Source organism: Dermacentor albipictus, unplaced genomic scaffold (assembly GCF_038994185.2).
Source record: "Dermacentor albipictus isolate Rhodes 1998 colony unplaced genomic scaffold, USDA_Dalb.pri_finalv2 scaffold_23, whole genome shotgun sequence".
NCBI classification, from domain to species: domain Eukaryota; kingdom Metazoa; phylum Arthropoda; class Arachnida; order Ixodida; family Ixodidae; genus Dermacentor; species Dermacentor albipictus.
Genome location: NW_027225577.1, coordinates 1,319,743 through 1,333,709, shown reverse-complemented (window position 1 = coordinate 1,333,709; position 13,967 = coordinate 1,319,743). Strand labels below are relative to the sequence as shown.

The 13,967-nt window shown below is 45.9% G+C and overlaps 1 protein-coding gene across 3 annotated transcripts in view; it reads left to right on the top strand.

Moving 5' to 3' along the window:
- The window catches only part of LOC135898902 (diuretic hormone class 2-like), a 375,756-nt gene that overhangs the window by 282,453 nt on the left and 79,336 nt on the right, over positions 1–13,967 (top strand). The window contains exon 1 of one of the 3 annotated variants that reach the window (XM_070529527.1): positions 2,010–2,244. The exons of the other annotated variants lie outside the window; for them this stretch is intronic. The gene's annotated coding sequence lies outside the window, so the exon portion shown is untranslated. Of the gene's footprint in view, positions 1–2,009; positions 2,245–13,967 lie in introns of those variants that run through there. 3 annotated transcript variants of the gene reach the window in all.

Below are 13,967 nucleotides of genomic sequence, written 5' to 3'. Positions count from 1 at the left end.
CGCGTGGTGCAATTTGCACCGTCATCGCTCGCGCAGCACGGTCGAATCTACCTTGCGATGACGGTGCAAATTGCACCACGCGCACCACTGTTCTCGCCGACAGCACTTGTGGTTTCGGAGATCTGTGCGACAACACTCGCCGTAAACTGCATTATTTTGGCTTCATTTTTACTTTTTATTTTCTCCCTTTCAAATGTAGAAGCGAAATTATCTCACTAGAGGAAAATCGCGCTGTGCGGCCAAACCGGATGTGCGCGCCGGTCAATGGCGATGACTGGACGGTGCTCACTACACCTTCACTTATGCTTGGGCCACGCGCTCCGCTGTTCAACTTTCATTTGACGCTGATAGTACGTCAATATCCGTCATAGTAAATGGCTCCCAAGCCCCTGAAGCCTAGTACGACTGAGACCCTGTAATTGTGTTATATGCTAAAAGTTTCGCAGAGCTGGGTGATTAAGTCTGTACCGCATAAAGCCAATTTTCCACGTTCTGGAGCGCATATAGGGTCGATATGAGAATTCCAAGTTCAGTGGCACGTGATTGTGTCTCCATTATATTTAAAAATGTGAACACATGAAGTAATAACATTGCCAACAGTGTAATAATATTTATGGTGTCACTTTTTGTTTGCAATAAACATGTAAACGTTTTTTTAATGTTTAGCTTCATTTTCCATGCACAAACAAGATTTTCACGCCGTTCAAGCTTTGATTTAGAACAGTTTGATCTGTATAGTCGAGTTTACAGTCGTAGAAAATAGGCAGTCGTCCGCGAAAGACAAATGCTCACGCTCTGTAAAACACAGATGGAACACAGGTGGCTAAATCGTTAGCATAAATGTTAAAAAACATAATCGAGTGCTGGAAACGCAACTCTGCGAGACACCAGAATTCACAGATTTTTTATTATAACCACGACCATCAACATCGACAAATTGTTTGCGCGTTACAACACATGAACAAATCCCTTTCGTTTTTGTTCCTGGAACGATATAGTTCAGTTTTGTAAAGGAAGCACGAATGAGTAAACATGTCCAATGCTTTGCTGAATTCAAGAAAGATGACGTCTGTCCGTTACGTGGCCAGACGGACGATGATGGGGGGAGCAGACGCCAACGTCATCCCAAAAAATCCTTCGGTAAAGATATCCTGCAAACATCACAGTTCTATACAATGCCATTTCCGCGTCCGAAGGCCTCTTTTGAGTTTGTGTTCTGTATTATTTCACGCGCAAAAAATACAGCAACCTCCTCTCCCTTCCATTTAAAAAACTGATTTCGCCATTCACTATCTAGAATGTTCAACGAGACTGGCTAACCAGAGGCACGCTGTTCTGGCCGGCCTCTCCTCTCTCTTCTCAAGGAAGCCTGTACAAAGTGTAGAAACCTGACAGTTGCTTTCAGGCAACACATGAACACGTGTAGTAATTGAGAAAAGCACATGCATCAGCCCAAGAAAGCTCACAAATGACGTGAAAAAGCTTGCCTTCGTGATAAATATTATCCTTTCTCTTTCTTTTTAATTCTGCTATCCGTGGAGTGCCCACGGACAGCACAGTTATGCCCGCGGCGTCATTTTCATATTCTGCGCGTTGTCTCCATCAACTCGTTTTATTTCTCTTTACCTCACGGCGTGCCGCAGAAATTGCGTTTGCGCGACCACGCGCTATTTGCGAGTCGCGTTTTGCGCGTCCGTCACAGTCAGCGCCACAGCCGCCTCCGCGACCGCGAAATCATCTCCTTCCCAGCCGACACCCCAAAAGCGGCTCGTGCGGGGACTCTATTCCCTCTCTCCCATCGTTCTCTCTCCCCCCCTCCTTTCTATCCCCACCCGACGGGCCTTTCGGTCGGCGTCGAGGCGCTTTGCGGCTCACGTGGCCCGTCGTGACGGCGATGTGACGTCGCATCGGCTCCTCGAGCTCCCATTGGTCACGGCGCGAGCCGGCGGGGAAGGTGGGTTCAAAAGCGCTGGCCCGGCTGCCGCACTTCGGGAAAAAAGTTGGGAGCGCACTAGCGGCCACATCCCGAAAGCGACTCCGACCGCAAGGAAAAGCGCTTCCACTTTCCCGGTCTCCGCTGGCCGGCATCGTCGCCCTTCGAGAAAAAGAAAGAGAGAACCCGCCCCGGGCCGTGCCATCTTCGTCGTCGTCAAATTCGTAATCGTCGATTTCCCTCCGGTAAACGGCAGGGCTTGCCGTCGCTCCACCACTTCGAGAGTCTCTAGCAAAGAACACTTCGTCAAGGTGAGTGACAGGTACCGTTTCTTTTGACAAGAAAAAAGAAAGCTTGCGATGGCACTGGGGCCTTATCCGCAGATGATAACTGTTACCCCTAACGAACCGATCCTTCAATTTGCCGCTGACATAGCCATGCACGTGCTGCCTGCATTCGGTGGAGTGTCAGCGTTTGTTTCCTGAAGGCCGTATCCTGTGTAGTAGAGAGATGCAGAATGGAAACTTTGCGAGGACAGCTGTACAGTACGCTCTTTGAACTGAACTGATATCCGCTCGCGAATGGAAAGCTATTCTTGTTAGAAAATCAGCGGACATAATTTTCTCTCTAAATAAGCGCCGCAGAAAAATCGTATGTCGTAAGCTCCGAAAGTGGGCCTTAAGGCTAAGCGTTGAGTCGTTTGTTGATATAAATGTATCAATCAGAGAAAACTAAAGAAAAATCATGCGCATTATGGCGAAGGGAAATAATTATCAAGCGAAGTCATATCTCATTGATGGAAAAAAAATACATGTATATATTAACTCGTTTCACGTGTTGTAACTTGACGCAGGATTATTGCACGCGTGTCATAATTTTCAGGCACATTAAAACGCTGTCAGTAATTTGGAGTTCTTACCCTGTATAGCGTCTTGCTTCATTTCAGCTGTTAGCCATTGGCGAATGTTCTGATATTAAACTGAAATCGAGAAGCAGCACAGTTTTGTTCTCGCATTTGTTTAACTGACACACCTAAAGGAGGACGCAATTTTGTAATACATCACGTTGAAGTCATAGAGGCAAAATACTTAAAGTACTGTACAGTCTGCGTCGTTGTCGGTCTTAGGCTATTGCAACACATGAGCGAAACGTGGTATACGTTAATGCAATTATAAAGTGCCTCTTGTATTAAGCATTGCTCAGCTATGGAGATAGCAGCCAGACTCCATATTTCTTGTAGTGTCGAGCGAATGAGAGAGCCGCTCTCTTCCGAGTGCGCAGTTCAACGAGAAAACAAGAACTGAAGCGGCCCATAAGGCAAGTGATGCATTTCCGACGGCGTGGTTTGCATCGAGGAAGACGCCAGAGGGATGTACGTGTCTGGAAATGAGCAAAACAAAGTGGGCTGGGCGCAGAACAGCGGCGTTTCAAGGGGAAATGCTGCTGCTCGACGATGAAAAAGAAGATGGAAGCAATGCGCGCTTTGCATTGAATAGGGTACAGAGGGCCCCGAAGTAAATTGAAAGTCTAAATATACCATATTCCGGAAACCCGCAGTATTGACACAGAAGTCCTGTTTTGTTAACGCCAGAAATGAGGTTCGTGACACGTTTGCATAGCGGAACACCGTTTTGCAATATTCATAGTTGCGATGTTTGTGTGTCTCGAGGGTGCTGGTACGAAATAATTTCGCTCCCAATAGCTAAGGATTTAACGTGCGCTGTTCAATAAAGCTGAAGAAAACCTACCGTGTGCTTAAGTAACTTTAGGAGATTTTCTGGCAAGACTTATTTCAAGAACTAAATATCGTCGTGAAACAAGATTTGCAAAGCTACCTCAATAGGGTCTCAGAGCGGAAACTCAAGGACCTGTGACACAACTAATGCGCGAGCACCTCAAGCTACTCGCGCTCATAATTGATATACATCCTCTTATTATTAACCTGTGATTGAAGGGTACAGGTAACCCTTGTTTCTCTGTTCCTCCGTGAGTCACTGAGAGATCTTCCGACCTTTAGGTGCCTCAGTGCTATTTACTGGTCTTGCGACCAGAAGCTGCTCCTATAGGCTCGTATTAACAGCAAAGTTCTAATGCTAAAAGTGTTATTAAAGCCAACCAAAAGTCAGTCAATGGTGATGGTGGAGATGACATTATTATTTCTAATACATTACCAACGTGACCAGCGAATTGCGGGCAGCTCTGAGGAAAAAAAAGGAAAAAGAAAGAAAAGGTTGCGCGAATTCAGCTCCAGATGAATAGAATGGATGACGTAGTTGGAATGACATTTAATCGCTCGAGACTTGGTAACGTGGGGCAAAATTTCTGCACAGAGGCGTCTTTGCGCTTCACTTCATATTTGAATGCGTCCGCCGCTGCTTGGCATCGAACACCCGGCCTTGTGCTTAGCTGTGCATAGCTGCTTCGCAGTTGTGGATTATCTTCAGGTTCCCTTGTCAACGTTCGACATTCAACTGGTGTCTTTTGCCATGCTTTCGGTTCTGTTGGACTCGTGTTTCGTAAGTTTCGAAGTGATTCAAATTTCTGAATTTATGACTATTCGCGAATTTAGGCGAGGGCACCACACAAATGAGATACTTTATTTTGCCTTATTAACATGCGTGGCGTCTCCTTCCAAATAAATAGTCAATATTTGAGACCATTCTAATTCTTACGAACCTAATTCATGCGATCTTAATTCTCGTCAACTGTGCCGTTGCATACATTACCGCGCTTAGATTGCTAGTGTGTAAGCAGAACCGCTAGCGTACCGATATTTATGCTCAAGCGCAATGTGTCACACAAGTTATCGCGCCAAGGGCTAATTTGTCAATGTAAAGATTCCTTCCTTATCACTGTTATTTCCCGCACCTTTCCTCTTTAAAGGGCATTATACTTACCCATGCATATAAAGAAGCAAACAGCTTCACTCTACGTTTGGATAATGGGCTGCTGTTAATGGGCGATTAAGTCCATTTTGGCCACAGTTATTGCGCCACTCGCAGGAAATAACGCACAAGCCTGCTTTATTTTTCTTCCCTCCACCACCGCCACCAAATACAAGTCGACAATGGAACTTATAAAACTACAACGTATAAATAACAGTCCCATAGGAATTTTCGGAAGCAGTGTAAGAGTGCTCATTAGTGCGAGTTTGGTAAAAGTATGAAAATGGAACCAAAGAACCAAACGATAATGTTCAGGACTGTGCCACTTATCAAAATCAGGCTCTTCTTAAATATCCAGGAGAGAGGGCATAGCAGTCGAACCGATGAGCTACGCAAAATGTGGAGAAAGTGGGGCGAATAAACACGAGCGCCGGCCAGTTTACTCCCGAGTGGCTCGGTGCAGAAGCCTTTTACTGGGACCCCGCGGGAATAACGAGTTGCAGCTTTCCCGTATGGCATCGCGCTTGACCTTACTGGATGCGGGCTTAACGCCAGCGCTGCGGACTCAACTTTCATACTCTCATTGCTCACAGATTTCGCGTCCTTATTTTTGAGAAAAATAAAGGGCTGATCCCTTTAAAACGCTGCTACAAGCAAAACTAGTGCAATATGTTCTTTTTTCTCTTGTGTGCGTGTGTATGCTGTGTGCGTTTGACAAAGTAGAACACCCACCTATCCTCTATAAGTGTTGCTGTGGCTAGAGTGGCGTTCGGGGCCTTGAATCCAATAGTAAGAGGTGATTGGAAGATTGGTGGCAGAAAAGTAAGGGAAACGACAACAAACGAACACGTACAAAAACAAATTTCACAATAAAGGGTAAAAAAATTTGGTTATGGGCATTCATGGTGGGCTTTCTTTCCCTTTTTTTTCTTTTTTAGCCTAGGTAGAACATTAGGCAGTATAATAGCAAGAGATTGGTGGGGCTACCGCACAACCCATTCCAAAGGGGACGCTCAGAACATCCATCCATCTATCTATACATCCACCAAGCCCATCGACTACTACGTCAGGTTGTAGAAAATGAAGGCAAAAGGGTTTATTTATCTTAGGTACACGGCTCCAGTAGGGACGCCCACTCCATGCAGGAGCAAGATAAACGTATCAGTTCCCATCAGGACCCTCTCCCCTCACTCTCGAAAAGGCTCGGCTTTAATACCGTCGTCTTCCTTAGGCGAGTCGACTAGGGAATCTGAAGACTGTCCGGCAACAAATCACCATCGTCGACTCCGTGGGGATATCACGCCCATGCTTGCCATAACCCGCAGCAACTCCGCCTCCGAAGAAATTGGTTAGGGATCTGTGGAAAGAAATCAGCCGGTGGCACCTAGTTCGTTCGTCGTCGTCTCCCCCCCCCCCCCCCCTCCTTTATTTCTTCACTCCGGCTGCCAGGTGAAGGGCGGGCTGAGGGACTTTCGTGGAACCCCGCAACAGCCGGTTTACAGGCTGTCTTGACGGCTGGATAAGGGCCGAGGGATGGGTGGTGATTCGTTTCATCTACTTAACTGCGCCTATCAATTTGTTCTCGTGATTCCCTCTATTTTGTCCTTCTTTCAGATTTCCAGGTAATGCTGGGGTGAGCTTTTTATTCGTTGTCCATGCCGCGTGGACCTCTGGATAAGGAGCTGCGGTGGTTTGACACGTGGCACACGTTCAATTAACACCCTTGGTTATGTTCAGAAGTATCAGTGCGCTAAGCCTCTGTACGGACTGTTCAGCTTTTCTTCTCTTTCCTTTCTTTTGTCTCTTAGTGCTGCAGAGGAACCAAATAGACAACGATTGATCCCACTCTTTCTTTGTACTATCTTTGTTCTGTATCGAACGCCTCACCTACTTTTGCTTTATGTGGTTCTGGAGGACACAGTGAAATTGTCTCAGTGTCTCAGTATGTTTTTTTGTACATTTAAAATCCACTTAAAGAAACCATCATTTTCTAATATGAAAAAGCCTGTTCATTGTTTGCATAATCACGTAAGACATGGTTGCAAACCAAGATACAATCCAATTATTTACATACCAAACCCGTTGTGTAACATTGAATGAGTGAAGGCGGTTGCACTAATTGGATTGCCACATCACAATCCTGTCCAGACGGTTAGGTCATACTATATAAGACGCCATCATTGAAATGCGCTTGCTCCGTCTGGGCAGCCTGGAGAGTGTAACAGCGTAACGCTAGTGAGCAGGCGCAAGATAAACAAGAGAAGCTATCACTGTCTGAGGTTAACGTAGTAGCGATGACAAACACCTCCGTTGCAATGGCAGTCCGGGTAATCGCGGGCCCTGGTTTGCGCGCCCTGGTCTTCGATGAAGAGGAGATAGGCAGGACCAAACCGAATTCGATTTTGCTTGCAATAACCGTGCAGCAGTGGTCATGTGTCGGATCACAAGTGAACGAATAAGAGTTTTTCGCTGTGTGCCGGAAGGGTAATTCATACCAGCGTTTTCACATTCGGCGCCCACGCTTTAAGATGACATCGACGATTTCTTGTAGAGAATGTCTTTACAAAGGGCGACAGACAGGGTAGCAGAACACCGTTTCTATTTAGATACTACAACTACGGCTGTAACCGTAGAACTGCGAATGATTCAAAGAAAGGCTGCCTGCCTTTTGTCTTAGTGCTGTTTCCCGTTCTTTCGCTTTCCTTTTTTTTTCTTTTGTGTGCGTCTAGCGTGGCCGCACATTGTGATTTATTGGAAAGGGCGAAACTCCTCATTGTCAGGGTTTTCCACGCGGAATATGGTATGGGCAGCGCAAAACATTTTATTATGGTCACGGACTTCTTTGATGGACTCGAGTCAGCAGTACTCAGTAGTCAGCAGGGACTGCTCTGCACGGCAGGCTGCATGAAAATGAAGGGCCGGTAATGTGATTGCGAGACGCTTGCCAGACACTTTTTTCACTGACCCACAAAAACTTTGAGGTAGATGCGTATAGCCACCGTGTCACGTGTTGCGAATTCCACGCTTTAGTTGTTCTTGGCAGTTTTGTATTGATTTCCGTCTTGACTGGGAGTGCCAGTGTTCGATTCGCGGAGTGCGAAGTTTTAAGCGCCAGATTTCTTTCTCGAGAAGCGCTCTTAAACGGAACTCTATACCCTTTTTTTGTTGCTATATGGAACGCATCATTTTTGTCAATGGATCTCCTGGCAAAATGCCGCATACGTTTTAGTTAAGCTTGCGACCGTCTCGTGTTACAACTATCGTATATATTTTCTCTCCATACACGTACGTGTCCAAACTAAAGCATAATAACGTCGGCAAGTGAGTCAGCGTTGTCATTTAGCCTCCAACGTAAGCGTAGTAGTAGGTTCGATTGGTACCGCAGGCCAAGCTACTGACATTAGCCACTGAAGACTGCGGATGGTAACATGGTTTCCCATTTGTGGCATTGCGCACATATTTTATTTATGGAAAAAATAACAAAGTCGCTGCACTACTAAAAGATCAAAAGTGAGGAGAAAGCACGCCAAATGCAAACACAGAGGGCATGATGCCACTTTCTATATATGAGCCCTCAAGAAAGGTAGACAGACAATCATGCACCGAGAATACTCCTGGATGATAACTTTGGGTTCGTGCTATGTGGTCAGTTCTTCCTCTTGGGTTTTCGCCAATTCATCCATGGCTTGAGGATACGAATCCGGTCAGCCACTCGGGGAAGCTTCTTTCCGTCTCGAACATAAGCTGAAATTTGCTCAGTTCTTGTCCACCAGCTTCTGATTATTGATAGCGATAGGCGTGACTAAAAAGAGATAGAAAAAGAAAGGAAGTGAATGTCAGGAAAGCTAATCAGTCGAGCATTCCGCGTGCATCGATACGCTGAAAGCAAGGTAAAAGGGAACAGGAAAGGGACAACAAGTAGAGAGTGAAAGTGTGAATACTGTGACATACGGACAATGGGACACGCATCAGGGTCTCACAAATGATCACGTCACGCACACACATACGCGCACAAACACACACACACACACACACACACACACACACACACACACACACACACACACACACACACACACACACACACACACACACACATATATATATATATATATATATATATATATATATATATATATATATATATATATATATATATATATATGTATATATATATATGAGTTGGGAAAGACAGGGATATTAACCGGAAGAACTTGTGGTTTGCTGCGTGGCACTACGTGAAAGGGAGAAGAAGGGTGGAAACAGTCGGCGGACACGGCAAAGGTGGGTAAAAATACTATAGATATAACTTCCCAAAGCAACACCAGTGCTACCAGACGATGCAGCGAGGGGTTAATAACCCTTTTGATCACCTGAGTTTCTTCAACGAGCACGGGATCTTTGGTGCACGAGGATCTCGCGTTCTAACCCACCAGAATGCTGTCACCATGGCCTCAAAAAGAATTCACAACGCCCCGCTCAGCCACAGAATGCCATGATCACTTACACCCCTCGCCGGAGGTCCACCAGCATATCCGGTATATCACCCAATTCTCGAAAGACGTTGTTTCAAAGTGGAGGCCTGTTTAGCATATTTAATCAAGCTTTCACGGCGTTTATGGCAGCTGTCCTCACTAGGCTTCTTTCCGGAGATATAAAAAAATGTTTTTGGCAGAAGAAGTCGCCAGAAGATAAAACTGTGCTTGCTTGCAGCCAGAATTCCATTACGGGTCCTCGAAGTACTAGTCTTCGCCGTGACATCGTCATAGTCGTCCTGTCAGCGCCGCTGTTAATATTCTCGTTATTGTCATTGTTGTTTTTATAAGGCGCTTAATGTTTGTCTTAGAGCGGCCCTCTACAGTTGTTTTTTCCGGCGAGTCTTCTCCGCTGCCCGGAAGCAGTTCCCCCTCCCCCCCTCCCCTCTGCCCAATAGCGGGGCCCACTTTATCTTTAAATGTACTACGTTTATTGAAGGTCCCTCTATTTGATTCTTGTCTGAAAATACGTATGCTGGCAGCAATTCGTCTCATTATTTTTGGGGGGTAAGGTAAGCAAGTGTCCGGAAATTTCTCCCAATATTCTGTGGGGCACGCGGGCACCTTTATGTACGTTTTGTCTTTCTTTGCACTTTCCTATTCGGGTTGTAAGACAAAGAATATATTTGCTAAGTTGTCCCTTGACATAGGCTGTGGTAAAACGACTATATAAAAAGAAATCCCGAGTTTCTTCCTAACATGATTGCGATGTACGCAGATTGGCGACCGACAATTGACTGTCAGAGGCGCAGACTACTAAACGCTGCATCTGCAGTAAGATTTTCATTTGACGCAAACGATGATTTATTAGAAATAAATATTGCTTTACTCCATCGCTCTTTCACGTGAGCTGCTTATGTTGGTCGTTGCTGGCGGCAGGTCATTCGCTGTATTGTAGGAATGCTTTCGACAGAGAATTTTAGCGATCTTTTAGGAAATACGAACATAATTTTTTTTTATTTTGTATGTATTTTCCGTCCTGTTGTTCTTCGTAGCAGGAACTTGAAAAATCCCAAGGCAATGCTTGATTACTGTGCAGGCTTGGCCATGGGATATTCTATGAGAACGAAGGCCAATCAGGCCCTCGTAGGAACTCCTCCTTGGACTCCGAGATCTGAGCTAAGCTGTAGAGGCATGGACAGTGCCAGTTACAGTATTCATTCGCAACACGAAAAGCTAATTGTGAAATTAAAAAAAAAATTGTTCTCTCTCACGCCAGATACCTTTTGCTCTGCTGTCATTATGTGCCTGACTTTAGCCGTTCTTTTTTATTCATTTGTAGCAATAGCAATCACTCAGAAGCTTAAGGCGCGTTCGCAGCATTGGCGTCGTCGTCGTGCTGCCCTGCTATCAATGGCGCATGCGCCGCTCTGCTCGAACAGCGCGGTGGTGGAGCCTTCCGCTGCTAGCATGAGCGTTGCGTGCAGGCATACTACAAACGCACTAGCGGTTCTGCTTGAACCGCTGTGTGTTTATGCACTGGTATTATGAGAACGGGCAGTAAACGCCAAGCTAAGATCATCTACCATTTCCCCAAGTGCTGACTACAACGCCGACGGATTTTCCTTTCGTTGTCATTTCGTGCTCAAATCGAGATGCGACGCCTGCAACGCCACTGTTGGCGCTCCTAATCACGCCAGCTTCGTGAGACGCCTGGTACAGTTGCCAGGCCGCTGTTTATTGCGCGCCAAACCCTGTAGTTGCCTTGCGTGCTGCCTCATGGCAAAGTGTCGCAACCGCGTATAGGTGGAACACGGTCTGACGTATTACACCATTACACTTTGGTATTGCTGTCACTGCTTCGCCCTAGCTTCGGACGAAAATGCCAATCTTAGTTACTACATTTTATCGACGGCTTCTTCCTATTTTACTATTTTCGTTCATCATGCACAAGTCAAAATGTTTGTGGCATTAGGTGGTTTTTGAGCATGCCCGCACAAACACAGCGTGATGTCAAGCAGTCAACGTGGCCTGCTTTGCTTCGGTCATTCGCGGCACCACAGTTGCTACATAGGGAAACTCGGGCCGAAAGTAACTGTACTTTGCCGACTGTGGCTTGCCGTTGCAGTTACGAAGTCATTTGCTTTTCCGCGTCTGAGGGAAGGATAGTGCTGCGTGTGACCACTGAGGCGACGAGGAAACTATCGACCGCGTTCCATGTCGTGGTTCCCGATACAGCGCACACAAGTAGTCACTCGCAACGGTGCTGGCGCGTCTTGAAGGCCGGCCACTTTCGGGGCAGACAGTCCTGGAACGCCAACCTATGTCGTTGTCACACCACAAGAGAGTCAAGGCATTCCCTAAATTTTTGCGTTCGAGTGACCTATTGGAGAGACTGTAATTGCGCTGGACGTTCAAAACATTCACGGCCTCTTTTTTTTCGTTTTTTTTCTCCGCGGTTGTTTCCTTCTTTCATTTCCCCTTACCTTCCCAGAGGGCAGGGTAGCAAACCAGAATCATATGCGGTTAACCTCCCTGCCTTTCCCATCCCGTTTACCCCTATCTCTCTCTCTCATGTCGAAAGTAATGCACCACATTTTCATGATATGTATTGTAACTAGTAGAGGAATGCAATACCCTACGAGTTTATATGTGTTGTGTAACACACTTACGCTTTGGTTCATTCGTAGAAAAACAGAAAATGCGCAAATATTACAAAACCTACCGCATATTCTGGCATTTTGCTTCCTAGCGACGCCCCTTCATTAGGCTTGAAAATGCTCATATTTGCAGTGGTAGCATAAAAAATAGGTAAACTTCTTATGACGTAAGGTTTTTGGCGAGGGCGGGATGCAATAAAGCGAAAACCTGCTGTCTCATTAAGTACTTGCAAACGCTAAGGCAATTTGGGATCGTCGACTATTTCGCTATTAGCTGGAAGGAGTGGCCGTCATATTACTTTGAGTAACAGCTGTTAGCACGCACCCAAGTACATTGTGTTTGTTGGTTTGTTACTAATAAAAAAAATAAATAAATACAGAAATGAAATAAGTAAAATAAGAACGCGAGACATGGCTGTTTGCATCCTGTTTTGGGTAGTAGCCACGAACAACATTTAAATTAGGCCGGCTAAACATTTGGGGTCCCCTAATTAAACTCATTTTTTATATATATTCGGAAACAGCAGGGACATCGAACCAATATACTTACGTATTAGGTCTTTCAGGCAAGTGGTCATTCCATTACATCTGTAATTCTTCCATCCGGCCAGCTCTGCTTAAGCCCGTGTTTCCAGCTTTTGTGCTATATTCTCTTTTCTTTTGGTTTGGCGCTTCTGTATACGCGTTTGTTGGCCTGTTCGTTAGAATGTGCTTGCTTGGCGGTAATTCACTTTAGTGCGAAGAGCAAGCAGTTAGGGCAAACACTTAATTTTCGTGGTGACCGAGTGCGAACTTAAACCTCACTTATCCCCCCCCCCCCTCCTCCTTCGGCCTTAACCTCCTCCATTCCACGTTCACGGGGAATGTCCCAGGACTGTACAGCTTCTTCGTTTACACAAAGCACCGTTCTAAATTTCGCTTTATGAACGATGCGGGCTGCAGAAGGCTCTAGCGATTCTTGCCTGAGCACTTGCAGAAGGGTGAATGAGTAGTTAGCTGAGGCATTGTTTAGTAGGCGCGTGATGTAGGCGAGAATGAGTAGAAATGTGGAACAGTACTTGTCTCTATATCACGGGAAGCGTACTCCTTTCCGGAACGCGATAAAGAATGAGCGTCAAAAAGCGTATTTTTGAAACAATCTCTATTGATTCTCATATACCTACGCAGTCGGAAGCCTAAGTTCGGGGAAAAAAATTAAATTGGGATTTCACGTGACAAAACCACGATTTAATTATGAAGCATGCCGTAATGGGAAACTCCGGGATAATTTGGACCAGCAGGGGTTCTTTAACGTGCACCTAAATCGGAGTAAACGGCTGTTTTCGCATTTCGCAGCCATCGAAATGCGACCGCCGTGGCTGGGATTCGATCCCGCGATCTCGTACTTAGCAGTCCGACACCATAGGCACTAAGCAACCAAGGTGGGCCACAATTCGATACCACGGCATCAGCAAAAAGACAAAAAAACGTTGTTTCATCTAGCACAGCCGTGCGAATGTACGCGATGAATGAACTCGACTAATGCCTGAGCCGAAACAAATTGATAACAAGTTCTTAATTAAAGGCTGGGTATTCATGGCGAAACGTTCAGGCTGGTTCGACGGAAAGCCCAAAGAGCTAATCTTCGCCGCTGTGCTGTAGAAGGCAGTCAGAATGTTATAGGACAGCATTGTGTTTTATTCTACGGGAACTTATATATTAGTGAGCAGTAAGAATACTGCGAAACCTCAAACCTCCCGTGCCTACTGCTGACACAATATCGAACGCGGATAGCAAAAAAATGTGTGTGGCTCTGCTATCGCAAACACCAGAGACCAGCCGAGCTGGGGGAAGGCCAGTATTGTACTGCCAAACCGCACCTTAGTCTAACTTTGCTGGACTTTCCCCTGCTCCGTGGTCTCTGGCGTTTGCGATGGCAGAGCCAGAAATTTTTTTCCACGGCGAGAAAGAGGACCGCCGAAGTGAGCGCGCGCGTTTTTATCGGAGAGCAATGACGTCACACCATCTGTGTCCC